The 15094-nt window shown below is 42.1% G+C and overlaps 1 long non-coding RNA gene across 1 annotated transcript in view; it reads right to left on the reverse strand.

Annotated features, from left to right (window-relative positions):
* LOC123990283 overlaps positions 1-12455 on the reverse strand; it is a 44746-nt gene extending 32291 nt beyond the window's left edge. The window contains exon 1 of the long non-coding RNA XR_006830621.1: positions 12336-12455. This is a non-coding gene — a long non-coding RNA (uncharacterized LOC123990283). The remainder of the gene's footprint in view (positions 1-12335) is intronic.
* Positions 12456-15094: the final 2639 nt, after the last annotated feature.

Below are 15094 nucleotides of genomic sequence, written 5' to 3' on the forward strand. Positions count from 1 at the left end.
AATGTGGAGGCTATATACAGGGGTACTGGTACAGAGTCAATGTGGAGGCTATATACAGGGGGTACTGGTACAGAGTCAATGTGGAGGCTATATACATGGAGTACCGGTACAGAGTCAATGTGGAGGCTATATACAGGGGTACTGGTACAGAGTCAATGTGGAGGCTATATACAGGGGGTACTGGTACAGAGTCAATGTGGAGGCTATATACATGGAGTACCGGTACAGAGTCAATGTGGAGGCTATATACAGGGGTACCGGTACAGAGTCAATGTGGAGGCTATATACAGGGGTACTGGTACAGAGTCAATATGGAGGCTATATACAGGGGTACTGGTACAGAGTCAATGTGGAGGCTATATACAGGGGGTACTGGTACAGAGTCAATGTGGAGGCTATATACAGGGGTACTGGTACAGAGTCAATGTGGAGGCTATATACAGGGGGTACTGGTACAGAGTCAATGTGGAGGCTATATACAGGGGTACTGGTACAGAGTCAATGTGGAGGCTATATACAGGGGTACTGGTACAGAGTCAATGTGGAGGCTATATACAGGGGGTACTGGTACAGAGTCAATGTGGAGGCTATATACATGGGATACTGGTACAGAGTCAATGTGGAGGCTATATACAGGGGGTACTGGTACAGAGTCAATGTGGAGGCTATATACATGGAGTACCGGTACAGAGTCAATGTGGAGGCTATATACATGGAGTACCGGTACAGAGTCAATGTGGAGGCTATATACAGGGGGTACTGGTACAGAGTCAATGTGGAGGCTATATACAGGGGGTACTGGTACAGAGTCAATGTGGAGGCTATATACATGGAGTACCGGTACAGAGTCAATGTGGAGGCTATATACAGGGGGTACTGGTACAGAGTCAATGTGGAGGCTATATACAGGGGGTACTGGTACAGAGTCAATGTGGAGGCTATATACAGGGGGTACTGGTACAGAGTCAATGTGGAGGCTATATACAGGGGTACTGGTACAGAGTCAATGTGGAGGCTATATACAGGGGTACTGGTACAGAGTCAATGTGGAGGCTATATACAGGGGGTACTGGTACAGAGTCAATGTGGAGGCTATATACAGGGGGTACTGGTACAGAGTCAATGTGGAGGCTATATACAGGGGGTACTGGTACAGAGTCAATGTGGAGGCTATATACATGGGGTACTGGTACAGAGTCAATGTGGAGGCTATATACAGGGGGTACTGGTACAGAGTCAATGTGGAGGCTATATACATGGGGTACTGGTACAGAGTCAATGTGGAGGCTATATACAGGGGGTACTGGTACAGAGTCAATGTGGAGGCTATATACATGGAGTACCGGTACAGAGTCAATGTGGAGGCTATATACAGGGGGTACTGGTACAGAGTCAATGTGGAGGCTATATACAGGGGGTACTGGTACAGAGTCAATGTGGAGGCTATATACATGGAGTACCGGTACAGAGTCAATGTGGAGGCTATATACAGGGGTACCGGTACAGAGTCAATGTGGAGGCTATATACATGGAGTACCGGTACAGAGTCAATGTGGAGGCTATATACATGGAGTACCGGTACAGAGTCAATGTGGAGGCTATATACAGGGGTACCGGTACAGAGTCAATGTGGAGGCTATATACAGGGGGTACCGGTACAGAGTCAATGTGGAGGCTATATACAGGGGGTACCGGTACAGAGTCAATGTGGAGGCTATATACAGGGGTACCGGTACAGAGTCAATGTGGAGGCTATATACAGGGGGTACCGGTACAGAGTCAATGTGGAGGCTATATACAGGGGTACCGGTACAGAGTCAATGTGGAGGCTATATACAGGGGTACCGGTACAGAGTCAATGTGGAGGCTATATACAGGGGTACCGGTACAGAGTCAATGTGGAGGCTATATACAGGGGGTACCGGTACAGAGTCAATGTGGAGGCTATATACATGGAGTACCGGTACAGAGTCAATGTGGAGGCTATATACAGGGGGTACCGGTACAGAGTCAATGTGGAGGCTATATACAGGGGGTACCGGTACAGAGTCAATGTGGAGGCTATATACATGGAGTACCGGTACAGAGTCAATGTGGAGGCTATATACAGGGGGTACCGGTACAGAGTCAATGTGGAGGCTATATACATGGAGTACCGGTACAGAGTCAATGTGGAGGCTATATACAGGGGTACCGGTACAGAGTCAATGTGGAGGCTATATACATGGAGTACCGGTACAGAGTCAATGTGGAGGCTATATACATGGAGTACCGGTACAGAGTCAATGTGGAGGCTATATACATGGAGTACCGGTACAGAGTCAATGTGGAGGCTATATACATGGGGTACCGGTACAGAGTCAATGTGGAGGCTATATACAGGGGGTACCGGTACAGAGTCAATGTGGAGGCTATATACATGGAGTACCGGTACAGAGTCAATGTGGAGGCTATATACATGGAGTACCGGTACAGAGTCAATGTGGAGGCTATATACAGGGGGTACCGGTACAGAGTCAATGTGGAGGCTATATACAGGGGGTACCGGTACAGAGTCAATGTGGAGGCTATATACAGGGAGTACCGGTACAGAGTCAATGTGGAGGCTATATACACGGGGTACCGGTACAGAGTCAATGTGGAGGCTATATACAGGGGGTACCGGTACAGAGTCAATGTGGAGGCTATATACAGGGGGTACCGGTACAGAGTCAATGTGGAGGCTATATACAGGGGTACTGGTACAGAGTCAATGTGGAGGCTATATACAGGGGTACCGGTACAGAGTCAATGTGGAGGCTATATACAGTGGGTACCGATACAGAGTCAATGCGGAGGCTATATACAGGGGGTACCGGTACAGAGTCAATGTGGAGGCTATATACAGGGGGTACCGGTACAGAGTCAATGTGGAGGCTATATACAGGGGGTACCGGTACAGAGTCAATGTGGAGGCTATATACAGGGGGTACCGGTACAGAGTCAATGTGGAGGCTATATACAGGGGGTACCGGTACAGAGTCAATGTGGAGGCTATATACAGGGGGTACCGGTACAGAGTCAATGTGGAGGCTATATACAGGGGGTACCGGTACAGAGTCAATGTGGAGGCCATATACAGGGGGTACCAGTACAGAGTCAATGTGGAGGCTATATACAGGGGGTACCGGTACAGAGTCAATGGGGCACCGGTTAGTCGAGTGTCACGCCTTGGTCTTAGTATTTTTGTGTTTTCTTTATTTATTTGGTCAGGCCAGGGTGTGACATGGGTTTATTTTGTGGTGTGTTTTTGTATTGGGGTTTTAGTAGGTATTGGCTGAGTAGGGTTGTCTAGGAAAGTCTATGGTTGCCTGAGGCGGTTCTTAATCAGAGGCAGGTGATTTTCGTTGTCTCTGATTGGGAACCATATTTAGGCAGCCATATTCTTTGTGTGTTGTGGGTGATTGTTCCTGTCTCTGTGTTAGTTGTCACCAGACAGGCTGTAGAGGTTTTCACGGTCCGTTTTTTTTATTTTGTATTGTTCGTGCTTTTTTCTTCATTAAAGATGTATCGAACTAACCACGCTGCATTTTGGTCCGACTCTCCTTCGACGGAAGAAAAACGTAACATCGAGGTAGTATAGGTAATATGTACATGTAGGCTGTTGCCTGAACTTGTTAACATTTTTGTAAAATCCAGGTTTTAAATTGTAAAAAAAATCTGCTCTTACACAGCCCAGGTAAGGTCCTTGAAATCCCCAAATCAACCCAGTTAATAACCATGAATAATGTCCACTCCTCTCCTCTTTGTCTTGTCTGGGGGCTCAGCCTAATCACCCCTGACAGTCAGCTTTGCTCTTTTATTAACTCTGAGTCACTTGTAATCAGTGACAGTGAAGTCAGGCGGCAGGCAGGGCGTGCTTGTGTGAACTCCCACCATTGCAATGCCTCTCCTGGCCCTGTATGGCCTGGGCCAGCCTGAGCCAGTCTGGGCCAGCCTTGGCCAGTGCGGCTAATGGGGCACAAACCCCACACAAAGAAATAACTCTGGTCCGTCCATATGTGGGTCAGGGCTCTCTATCGACGGTGCCCATGTCGGACCACCATCGTCCTCTACTAATAACCACTGGTGCAGACTCTCTCCCGCATCACACCAGAGCTGTTGGGCATGGTGCGTGGTTTTTTCTCTCTCACAGCATCCCCTGCATTGGCAGACAATGGAGTGGTTTGATAAAGAGACGGGCTGACATTCGAACAGGCAATTTGTGCGCAAGCGACGATGAGGAGGGGGCCAGGAATTCGCTTCACTCCCTTAAAAGAATGTAGAGTCGCCCATATGTCTGTCTGCCCTATTGCATACTCGCCGGAGTGGAAGAGCTCGGATGGATGCTAGAGTGCTCTCTCTTCCTCAATCACTCTTTCTGCAGGGCTGACGACACTCTTTCCACTGCTGAGCTGCAGACCCAAAGCCTAATGCTATTTTGTCTATCACATTAAACCATGCAGTGTCCATCTAGGAAGCTATACTGGCCACAACTCGGTGAAGCAAGAGGCGAGTGTCCTGGTTCTTGTCATTCCCCGTCGAGGTTAAAGAACGGACGAGTGGCATTTCACATGGAAGCATTGAACATATGAGCATTTATAACGGAAGGCTGGAATGTCACACATCCTCAACATCCAACATTTCTCCTCTCAAGTAATACACACCTAAAACCTTGTTAGTATTTTTAGACAAGCAACTACTAATTCTCCTAAATGTAGGTTTCAAACCTGTATTTCTTCCCGCCGACCTTTTAACCGTGTGACTTGCTAACGTCTAATTTGCCAAATTGGCAGAAATGTGTAATGATCTCCTTTCAATATATATCAGCCATGCTGAACAGAGGTCAACAGAGTGAAGCAGCACTGCTACTACAGTGAGCCAGAGCCAGTCTGTGTATTTGCTGGAATTAGCAATCTTTCAGCACACAGATATTTGTTTCTGATCAGGCTTTTAGCACTTCCATTAGCTTCCTATTCATTTTCATATAGGCTATAGGCTTTTTCTCAATTACAGTGACTTGTGATGACGAGTCATTACACATGTATGGTGACCAATTGTACATTTTTTTTTAAAGTATTTTTATTTGGAAGTAGCAGCTGCCATTACACCAGAGTGGGGCGGCAGGGTAGCCTAGTGGTTAGAGCGTTTAACTAGTAACCGGAAGGTTGCAAGTTCAAATCCCCGAGCTGACAAGTTACAAATCTGTCGTTCTGCCCCTGAACTGGCAGTTAAGGCTGTCATTGAAAATAAGAATATGTTCTTAAACTGACTTGCCTAGTTAAATAAAGATTAAAAAAAATAATAATAATAATTACGCAAATCAACCAGGTGGCAGAATTCTAATGCAAGACCTCATGAGGAAAAAGAGACAGAACTTAAAGTTCAGAGTTATTTAATCACGTCAAACAGCATTCAGGACTCGAACCACATAGTTTATAATTAAGCAATAAGGCACAAGGAAGTGTGGTATATTGTCAATATACCATAGCTCAGGGCTGTTCTTAAGCATGATGCAACGCAGAGTGCCTGGTATATTGGCCATATATCACAAACCCCCAAGGTTTGCTATTATAAACTGGTTACCAACGTAATTAGAGCAGTAAAAATACCCGTGGTTTACAGTCTGATACCCTGGCTGTCAGCCAATCAGTATTCAGTGATCGAACCACCCAGTTAATAATTCCTAATGAACCCGTCTGTATATAGAACTATCACCTCCAAAAGCCTTTAAAGCATGATCCCGTCTATTCCATTATTCTATTTTAAAGTTGATAGCTGATAACCTCTTGCTCATCAAAGCAATGAAAATCCTCAGGTTCTCCAACACACAGACGTGAAGCTGCTAATAGAACAGAATTGATGTTTGAGAAATTGGTTTCCCTGCTTTCACAATACGTATGGTAACTTAACTCCCCTAGTATCAACCAGCTCTGTTCTCTGCAGTTCAACTGAGCCTAATTCCATAATTACTGATATTGAAGACAATGGAATGGGAGTTTTTAAACACGCCTCTTCCCCACCCAGTCCCAAACATTCACCCTCCCAAACAAGCGCCAGTAAGAAAAGCTGTATTCTGGGCCCCTCCCTTCTCTACGTTAATATGTCAACAACACCGAAGGCCAGATTTAGGTTACTAATCGTTTACACCAGGTGTCATGTCTGAACCCGTTATTCTTCCAAGTAAGGGATAAAGCAACCCTCAAAACAAAAGTAAAACACAAAACTGTCTTCATTTCAACATTTCTTAATGTCTTATTGCTTCTTTGAACCGTTATAGTACAATCAGTACAGTATAATTTGCGCAATCATCTAACATGGGGAAGACATAAACGCAAACTTAGGGCTGTATAAAGCTTTAGTAAACCTGACCTTTATAACGCTTAGTAAACCTGACCTTTATAAAGCTTAGTATACCTGACCTTTGTATAGCTTAGTAAACCTGGCCTTTATAAAGCTTAGTAAACCTGACCTTTATAAATCTTACTAAACCTGACCTTTATAAAGCTTAGTAAACCTGACCTTTATAAAGCTTAGTAAACCTGACCTTTATAAAGCTTAGTAAACCTGACCTTTATAAAGCTTAGTAAACCTGACCTTTATAAAGCTTAGTATACCTGACCTTTATAAAGCTTAGTAAACCTGACCTTTGTATAGCTTAGTAAACCTGGCCTTTATAAAGCTTAGTAAACCTGGCCTTTATAAAGCTTAGTAAACCTGACCTTTATAAAGCTTAGTAAACCTGACCTTTATAAAGCTTAGTATACCTGACCTTTGTATAGCTTAGTAAACCTGACCTTTATAAAGCTTAGTAAACCTGACCTTTATAAAGCTTAGTATACCTGACCTTTGTATAGCTTAGTAAACCTGACCTTTATAAAGCTTAGTAAACCTGACCTTTATAAAGCTTAGTAAACCTGACCTTTATAAAGCTTAGTATACCTGACCTTTATAAAGCTTAGTAAACCTGACCTTTATAAAGCTTAGTAAACCTGACCTTTATAAAGCTTAGTAAACCTGACCTTTATAAATCTTAGTAAACCTGGCCTTTATAAAGCTTAGTAAACCTGACCTTTATAAAGCTTAGTAAACCTGACCTTTATAAAGCTTAGTAAACCTGACCTTTATAAAGCTTAGTAAACCTGACCTTTATAAAGCTTAGTAAACCTGACCTTTATAAAGCTTAGTAAACCTGACCTTTATAAAGCTTAGTAAACCTGACCTTTATAAAGCTTAGTAAACCTGACCTTTATAAAGCTTAGTATACCTGACCTTTGTATAGCTTAGTAAACCTGACCTTTATAAAGCTTAGTAAACCTGACCTTTATAAAGCTTAGTAAACCTGACCTTTATAAAGCTTAGTATACCTGACCTTTGTATAGCTTAGTAAACCTGACCTTTATAAAGCTTAGTAAACCTGACCTTTATAAAGCTTAGTATACCTGACCTTTGTATAGCTTAGTAAACCTGGCCTTTATAAAGCTTAGTAAACCTGACCTTTATAAATCTTAGTAAACCTGACCTTTATAAAGCTTAGTAAACCTGACCTTTATAAAGCTTAGTAAACCTGACCTTTATAAAGCTTAGTAAACCTGACCTTTATAAAGCTTAGTAAACCTGACCTTTATAAAGCTTAGTAAACCTGACCTTTATAAAGCTTAGTAAACCTGACCTTTATAAAGCTTAGTATACCTGACCTTTGTATAGCTTAGTAAACCTGACCTTTATAAAGCTTAGTAAACCTGACCTTTATAAAGCTTAGTATACCTGACCTTTGTATAGCTTAGTAAACCTGACCTTTATAAAGCTTAGTAAACCTGACCTTTATAAAGCTTAGTAAACCTGACCTTTATAAAGCTTAGTATACCTGACCTTTGTATAGCTTAGTAAACCTGACCTTTATAAAGCTTAGTAAACCTGACCTTTATAAAGCTTAGTAAACCTGACCTTTATAAAGCTTAGTAAACCTGACCTTTATAAAGCTTAGTAAACCTGACCTTTATAAAGCTTAGTATACCTGACCTTTATAAAGCTTAGTAAACCTGACCTTTATAAAGCTTAGTAAACCTGACCTTTATAAAGCTTAGTATACCTGACCTTTATAAAGCTTAGTAAACCTGACCTTTATAAAGCTTAGTATACCTGACCTTTATAAAGCTTAGTAAACCTGACCTTTATAAAGCTTAGTAAACCTGACCTTTATAAAGCTTAGTAAACCTGACCTTTATAAAGCTTAGTAAACCTGACCTTTATAAAGTTTAGTATACCTGACCTTTGTATAGCTTAGTAAACCTGACCTTTATAAAGCTTAGTAAACCTGACCTTTATAAAGCTTAGTAAACCTGACCTTTATAAAGCTTAGTAAACCTGACCTTTATAAAGCTTAGTAAACCTGACCTTTATAAAGCTTAGTATACCTGACCTTTATAAAGCTTAGTAAACCTGACCTTTATAAAGCTTAGTATACCTGACCTTTGTATAGCTTAGTAAACCTGACCTTTATAAAGCTTAGTAAACCTGACCTTTATAAAGCTTAGTAAACCTGACCTTTATAAAGCTTAGTATACCTGACCTTTGTATAGCTTAGTAAACCTGACCTTTATAAAGCTTAGTAAACCTGACCTTTATAAAGCTTAGTATACCTGACCTTTGTATAGCTTAGTAAACCTGGCCTTTATAAAGCTTAGTAAACCTGACCTTTATAAATCTTAGTAAACCTGACCTTTATAAAAAGTAAACCTGACCTTTATAAAGCTTAGTAAACCTGACCTTTATAAAGCTTAGTATACCTGACCTTTGTATAGCTTAGTAAACCTGACCTTTATAAAGCTTAGTATACCTGACCTTTGTATAGCTTAGTAAACCTGGCCTTTATAAAGCTTAGTAAACCTGACCTTTATAAATCTTAGTAAACCTGACCTTTATAAAGCTTAGTATACCTGACCTTTGTATAGCTTAGTAAACCTGACCTTTATAAAGCTTAGTATACCTGACCTTTGTATAGCTTAGTAAACCTGGCCTTTATAAAGCTTAGTAAACCTGACCTTTATAAATCTTAGTAAACCTGACCTTTATAAAGCTTAGTAAACCTGACCTTTATAAAGCTTAGTAAACCTGACCTTTATAAAGCTTAGTATACCTGACCTTTGTATAGCTTAGTAAACCTAACCTTTATAAAGCTTAGTAAACCTGACCTTTATAAAGCTTAGTATACCTGACCTTTGTATAGCTTAGTAAACCTGACCTTTATAAAGCTTAGTAAACCTGACCTTTATAAAGCTTAGTAAACCTGACCTTTATAAAGCTTAGTAAACCTGACCTTTATAAAGCTTAGTAAACCTGACCTTTATAAAGCTTAGTAAACCTGACCTTTATAAAGCTTAGTAAACCTGACCTTTATAAAGCTTAGTATACCTGACCTTTATAAAGCTTAGTAAACCTGACCTTTATAAAGCTTAGTATACCTGACCTTTGTATAGCTTAGTAAACCTGACCTTTATAAAGCTTAGTAAACCTGAGCTTTATAAAGCTTAGTAAACCTGACCTTTATAAAGCTTAGTAAATCTGGCTTATTGAATCTGGATTGTTGATATTGGGTAGCAAAAAGGAATGGAGTTCAGGCTGGAGAAATACTTAAATGACTGTGGTTCTATGTGAAGGCACAACATGTCACTGTAAAACATGACTGCCTGTCGTGGCCATTTTTTGCCTCGCCTCTAATGCTAACGGACTAAAATGGGCCTTACAGAGAGCTATCTGTACTGTATCTGAACGTTAACTGCAAGTCTAAGGAATCTGTCCAGAGAACAGCTTATGTGTGAAAATATGAGATTCTTGTAACCTCCTCCTATTCAATTCCAAACCTGGTATTTACCTTCGTCAGCCTTTGCTTGATCTCTCAAACCAAGCTGATCCTCATCCTGCGGCAGTGTCGCTGGTTCCCCATCACAGGTGCACTCAGCACATTTAGCATAGCCCTTCATTTCTGCTCATCGTTTAGGTTAATAGCTTACTGATGGTTCCAGAGAGCTGCATTAATAAAAGAGGCTTTGGGGACCCCAGAGCCGAGTCATAAGCACGATTGAAATGCTCGTTTGCGATGTCGAGACACTCATAGCAACTAATTACCAATTCGCCTCTCTCTCAAATCCTATTTCGAGATATAGTTATCGACTTACTCTTTTGTTTTTTAGGTACCCGCAAGCTATGAACGACTTCAGCGCAACATGTTGAAGGGTACAACTTCACAAATGGATTAACGGAAGGAGAGGGTGAGCTCGATGCAGCTACTGTAGGCAAGCAGATGTTTAACACCTGCTCCAATGAGCATTTTTCAATGAGCTCAGCTGTCTTCTGCGGCTTGACAGACTGTTCACTTTACGGCTGTCTTTTGTCGTTCACTTTGAAGGATGCTGCAGTGAACTGATCTTACTCTGACATGTAAAACCATCAATACAATCAACAGCTAGAGTCGCTTCCTGGTCGATCAGTACTCTCAGGGCTGGCACTGTCATGGATATAGTATCACTGTTCATTCACTTGAATTGGGTTGTCCTTTCTAGTAAGTCTATTTCTATGGTTACAGTATGCGCTACCCTATTACTAGGGCCCTGTGTGTTGGTCATGTCACATGACCTGGATCTTAACCTTTATTCCAAGCCTTTTCCAGAAATGCGAGTTAGACCAAAAATAAAAGCAATTGTCTGAGAGTGGACTATGGGGGACAGTTTCATAAAACAAGCTTTAAATAAAAGGTTCAAATCCAGGTCATGTGACATGACTAACCAATACACAGAGCCCTACCTGTTACCTACAGACCACAACTGAAACTGGCTCAGGGTTCAGTTACAATGCGTCTAACGGTACAGACCCAAGGCCTCACTTCCCCGTCAGTCATCGTCCATCATGTCCCCTCTCTGTGAGCTGTCACTGTATGGGCCCAGACCAGAAAGTCACGTTTGTCATTTTAACCACATCTACATGTAAATACTACCTGAATCAGCCTGACTAACTGGTGTCTGTATGTAGCCTCGCTACTGTATATAGCCTGTCTTTTAACTGCTGTTTTATTTCTTTACTTACCTATTGTTCACCTAATACCTTTTTTGCACTATTGATTAAAGCCTGTAAGTAAGCATTTCACTGTAAGGCCTACTACACCTGTTGTATTCAGCATTTCACTGTGAGGTCTACTACACCTGTTGTATTCAGCATTTCACTGTGAGGTCTACTACACCTGTTGTATTCAGCATTTCACTGTAAGGTCTACTACACCTGTTGTATTCAGCATTTCACTGTAAGGTCTACCTACACCTGTTGTATTCAGCATTTCACTGTAAGGTCCACTACACCTGTTGTATTCAGCATTTCACTGTAAGGTCCACTACACCTGTTGTATTCAGCATTTCACTGTAAGGTCCACTACACCTGTTGTATTCAGCATTTCACTGTAAGGTCTACTACACCTGTTGTATTCAGCATTTCACTGTGAGGTCTACTACACCTGTTGTATTCAGCATTTCACTGTAAGGTCCACTACACCTGTTGTATTCAGCATTTCACTGTAAGGTCTACTACACCTGTTGTATTCAGCATTTCACTGTAAGGTCTACTACACCTGTTGTATTCAGCATTTCACTGTAAGGTCCACTACACCTGTTGTATTCAGCATTTCACTGTAAGGTCTACTACACCTGTTGTATTCAGAATTTCACTGTAAGGTCTACTACACCTGTTGTATTCAGCATTTCACTGTAAGGTCTACTACACCTGTTGTATTCAGCATTTCACTGTAAGGTCTACCTACACCTGTTGTATTCGGTGTACATGACAAATAAACTTTGATTTGATTTTGTTTTGAAAGTGACACAAAAAAAAACAACTAAACACACAACACCGTAACAACAATGCAATACAACGCGTCTCTTGTGAGCATACAATACAATCCCAAGTATGGCATGGACCAGTCTGAGAGGATGCACATCCCGCAAAACACCACAGGTCATGTGTTTACAAACATAAGCCTGTGATCATAGCGGTTGTGCTTGAGCTGCTGTCTGCAAAACGCGGTGGTGCCGTGATAATGAACTCATCTGCTTGACACTGACAGCACGCATTAACTGTATCAACATGTTCCCCTTCCTTTATGTACCTTTCCTCTCTGGTTAAACAAATACCGCACAATTACTCATCGCGACATTCATATTTATGGTAAACAGAGTTTTCATTCAACCTCAATCTGCACAGATTTTAGGAATTCAAATTCAGAGCTCCCCTTTTCAATGCAAATCAAATAATGGAATAAAACCTCAACTTACGGTGTGATGTTCCATCCAGTCTCTGTCAAGACAGATAATGAGTGACTAAGAGGGAGAGGGGGGGTGAGAGAGAGAGAGAGAAAGAGAGAAAGAGAGAGAGAGAGAGAGAGAGAGAGAGAGAGAGAGAGAGAGAGAGAGAGAGAGAGGGACAGAGAGAGAGAGGGACAGAGAGAGAGAGAGAGAGAGAGAGAGGGAGAGAGGGACAGAGAGAGAGAGAGAGAGAGAGAGAGAGAGAGAGAGAGAGAGAGAGAGAGAGAGAGAGAGAGAGAGAGAGAGAGAGAGAGAGAAAGAATGGTGGTCACCTTCAGTTTTGTCCACATACAAGGCAAAGCTTTACAGTCTTAATATGGTAGCACAACACACAGTAGTACACTTAGCATTGAATCATTAACTTGGGAAAAATAGATCATTAAAAGTTCAAAAGATACTGGAGTTAAATACTTAAACAACTTAAAAGGCAGGTGAAGGTTCGCTATGGATCTATGAATAGCTTAGTGAGTCCAGTGGAGGACTAAAGTTAAGTGAGTTCTTTGAATACAATTCCAAAACACACCTCCGGAATCATGCAACAGTTATTCAGAGAGATGTTTAACTGAGTTTAACCACAGTAGAATGAGGTGTCCGTCAAAACAAACGACAACAACAGCCTCCAACTGTCATTACGCCATCTCCGTGAAATTCCTGCTTAAGGACAGAGGGTGTCTCAGGGAGCCTCATAAATCTCATAATCTCTACACACCTCTTCTCTGCCAATTAATTGCATACATACAGAATAGATGGGGTCATTGTCCAGTGGGGCAAGAGCTGACTGAATCTCTACTTGTCAACATCACCATACCAACCACCAACGTTGAGTATGGTCTAGCTGTATATAGAAAAACAGTGATATTGATGCAGTAGATCATAGCAATAAGGCATCTCGTGGGTTTATGACATATGGCCAATATACTACGGCTAAGGGCTGTATCCAGGCACTCCGCATTGCGTCGTGCTTTAAGAACAGTCCTTAGCCATAGTATATTGGCCGAATACCACACCTCGTCATGCCTTATTGCTTAAAATAGACTCTTGCGTGTAGGAAAAGGAACAACAACCATGTGTTAGGTTCCAGACAAGTCAAAAGTGGGCACTGCATTTGTCAATCACTGGACAAGTCAAAAGTGGCCACTGCATTTGTCAATCACTGGACAAGTCAAAAGTGGCCAATGCATTTGTCAATCATTGGACAAGTCAAAAGTGGGCACTGCATTTGTCAATCACTGGACAAGTCAGAAGTGGGCACTGCATTTGTCAATCACTGGACAGACAATTTGAAGAGGGTCGTGCCATGCAGTAGTACTTTATCTCAGATCTCCTACACGTCACCCAGTCAAGCACTACGGCAGACACGCTGCAGCCGAGGGCACTTGACCCAGCAGGGAACCGCCATCACCTCCAAATCAACCTAATAAGAGGAAGAAATGTAGTTTCATCATTCCCATTTCATGCAGTTGTTTTCCTGAAGCGTTTGCGAGAGCTCACAATGTGCTCATCAAAGGGGAACTTTCCTGCCTGTCAAGAGACATAATAAATCCTTGTCAAGAAAAGCAGCTGTCGCATGCTAGAGATGGTCCTCATTGGTGAATAACATGTTCTCTAAATGATCCCTGTGGTCCCAATTTCCCTGAGATCAAGCCCTAATGATGACCCAAGGCCCATTTTTTAAATAATTATTTTCGATGCCCTTTTAACAATCATTTCACTTCTTTGCACAATTTGACTCCGAAGCCCAAGATGGACGCCTTGCGTTCCCTTCCCTGCCTCGTAGACATAATCTTTTGGGGTCACATTAGTTTCTTGTTTTATCACAAGCAGCAGGCATGATACATTCAAAGAAAGCAGAACATTCTGCTAAAAGTATATTTCTTTCTTCTCTATGCATATTAAATACATCATGCTTGACAGACTTCCTTCCACCCTTTCCCAAAAGCTATGCTGAAGCGGAGCCCAAAACACCCCCTATGTCCTCAAACACCCACCACCCTTCACTCCTTGCACGCAGTAAAAGTCTCCATGCACTCCGAGGTTCAAGGGAACTACGGAAGCTCAATACTTAAAACATAAATGGAAGCGGAGAGCATAGCATAGCAAGCCAGCAACAACTTTGTGACAGCTTGAATTTTAGAGGTTTTTTAAGATGAACTAAAATACATGATAGATAAAGCTATTTTAAAACGAGCTAAAATAAACTTTACTGGGCAAGTTGGCACAGGGATCTTTCTTTCTCTCCTAGTGGTGAATGATTTTTAAAGGAACGTCTTTTCATGATACTCCAGAGAGCGCTCCTCTCTGAAGATGCTGCAGAGAGCGCTCCTCTCTGAAGATGCTCCAGAGTGCGCTCCTCTCTGAAGATGCTGCAGAGAGCACTCCTCTCTGAAGATGCTGCAGAGAGCACTCCTCTCTGAAGATGCTGCAGAGAGCGCTCCTCTCTGAAGATGCTGCAGAGAGCGCTCCTCTCTGAAGATGCTGCAGAGAGCGCTCCTCTCTGAAGGTGCTCCAGAGAGCGCTCCTCTCTGAAGATGCTGCAGAGAGCGCTCCTCTCTGAAGATGCTGCAGAGAGAGCTCCTCTTTGAAGATGCTCCAGAGAGCGCTCCTCACTGAAGATGCTCCAGAGAGCGCTCCTCTCTGAAGATGCTGCAATGTAGTCTTTTGGAGCTTAACAAAAGTAAGGTAAGCCTGATGAACAGCTGTATTGGGATAAACCGTCTCTCCATATGCTG

The sequence above is a fragment of the Oncorhynchus gorbuscha genome, linkage group LG12, assembly GCF_021184085.1.
Source record: "Oncorhynchus gorbuscha isolate QuinsamMale2020 ecotype Even-year linkage group LG12, OgorEven_v1.0, whole genome shotgun sequence".
Lineage (NCBI taxonomy): Eukaryota > Metazoa > Chordata > Actinopteri > Salmoniformes > Salmonidae > Oncorhynchus > Oncorhynchus gorbuscha.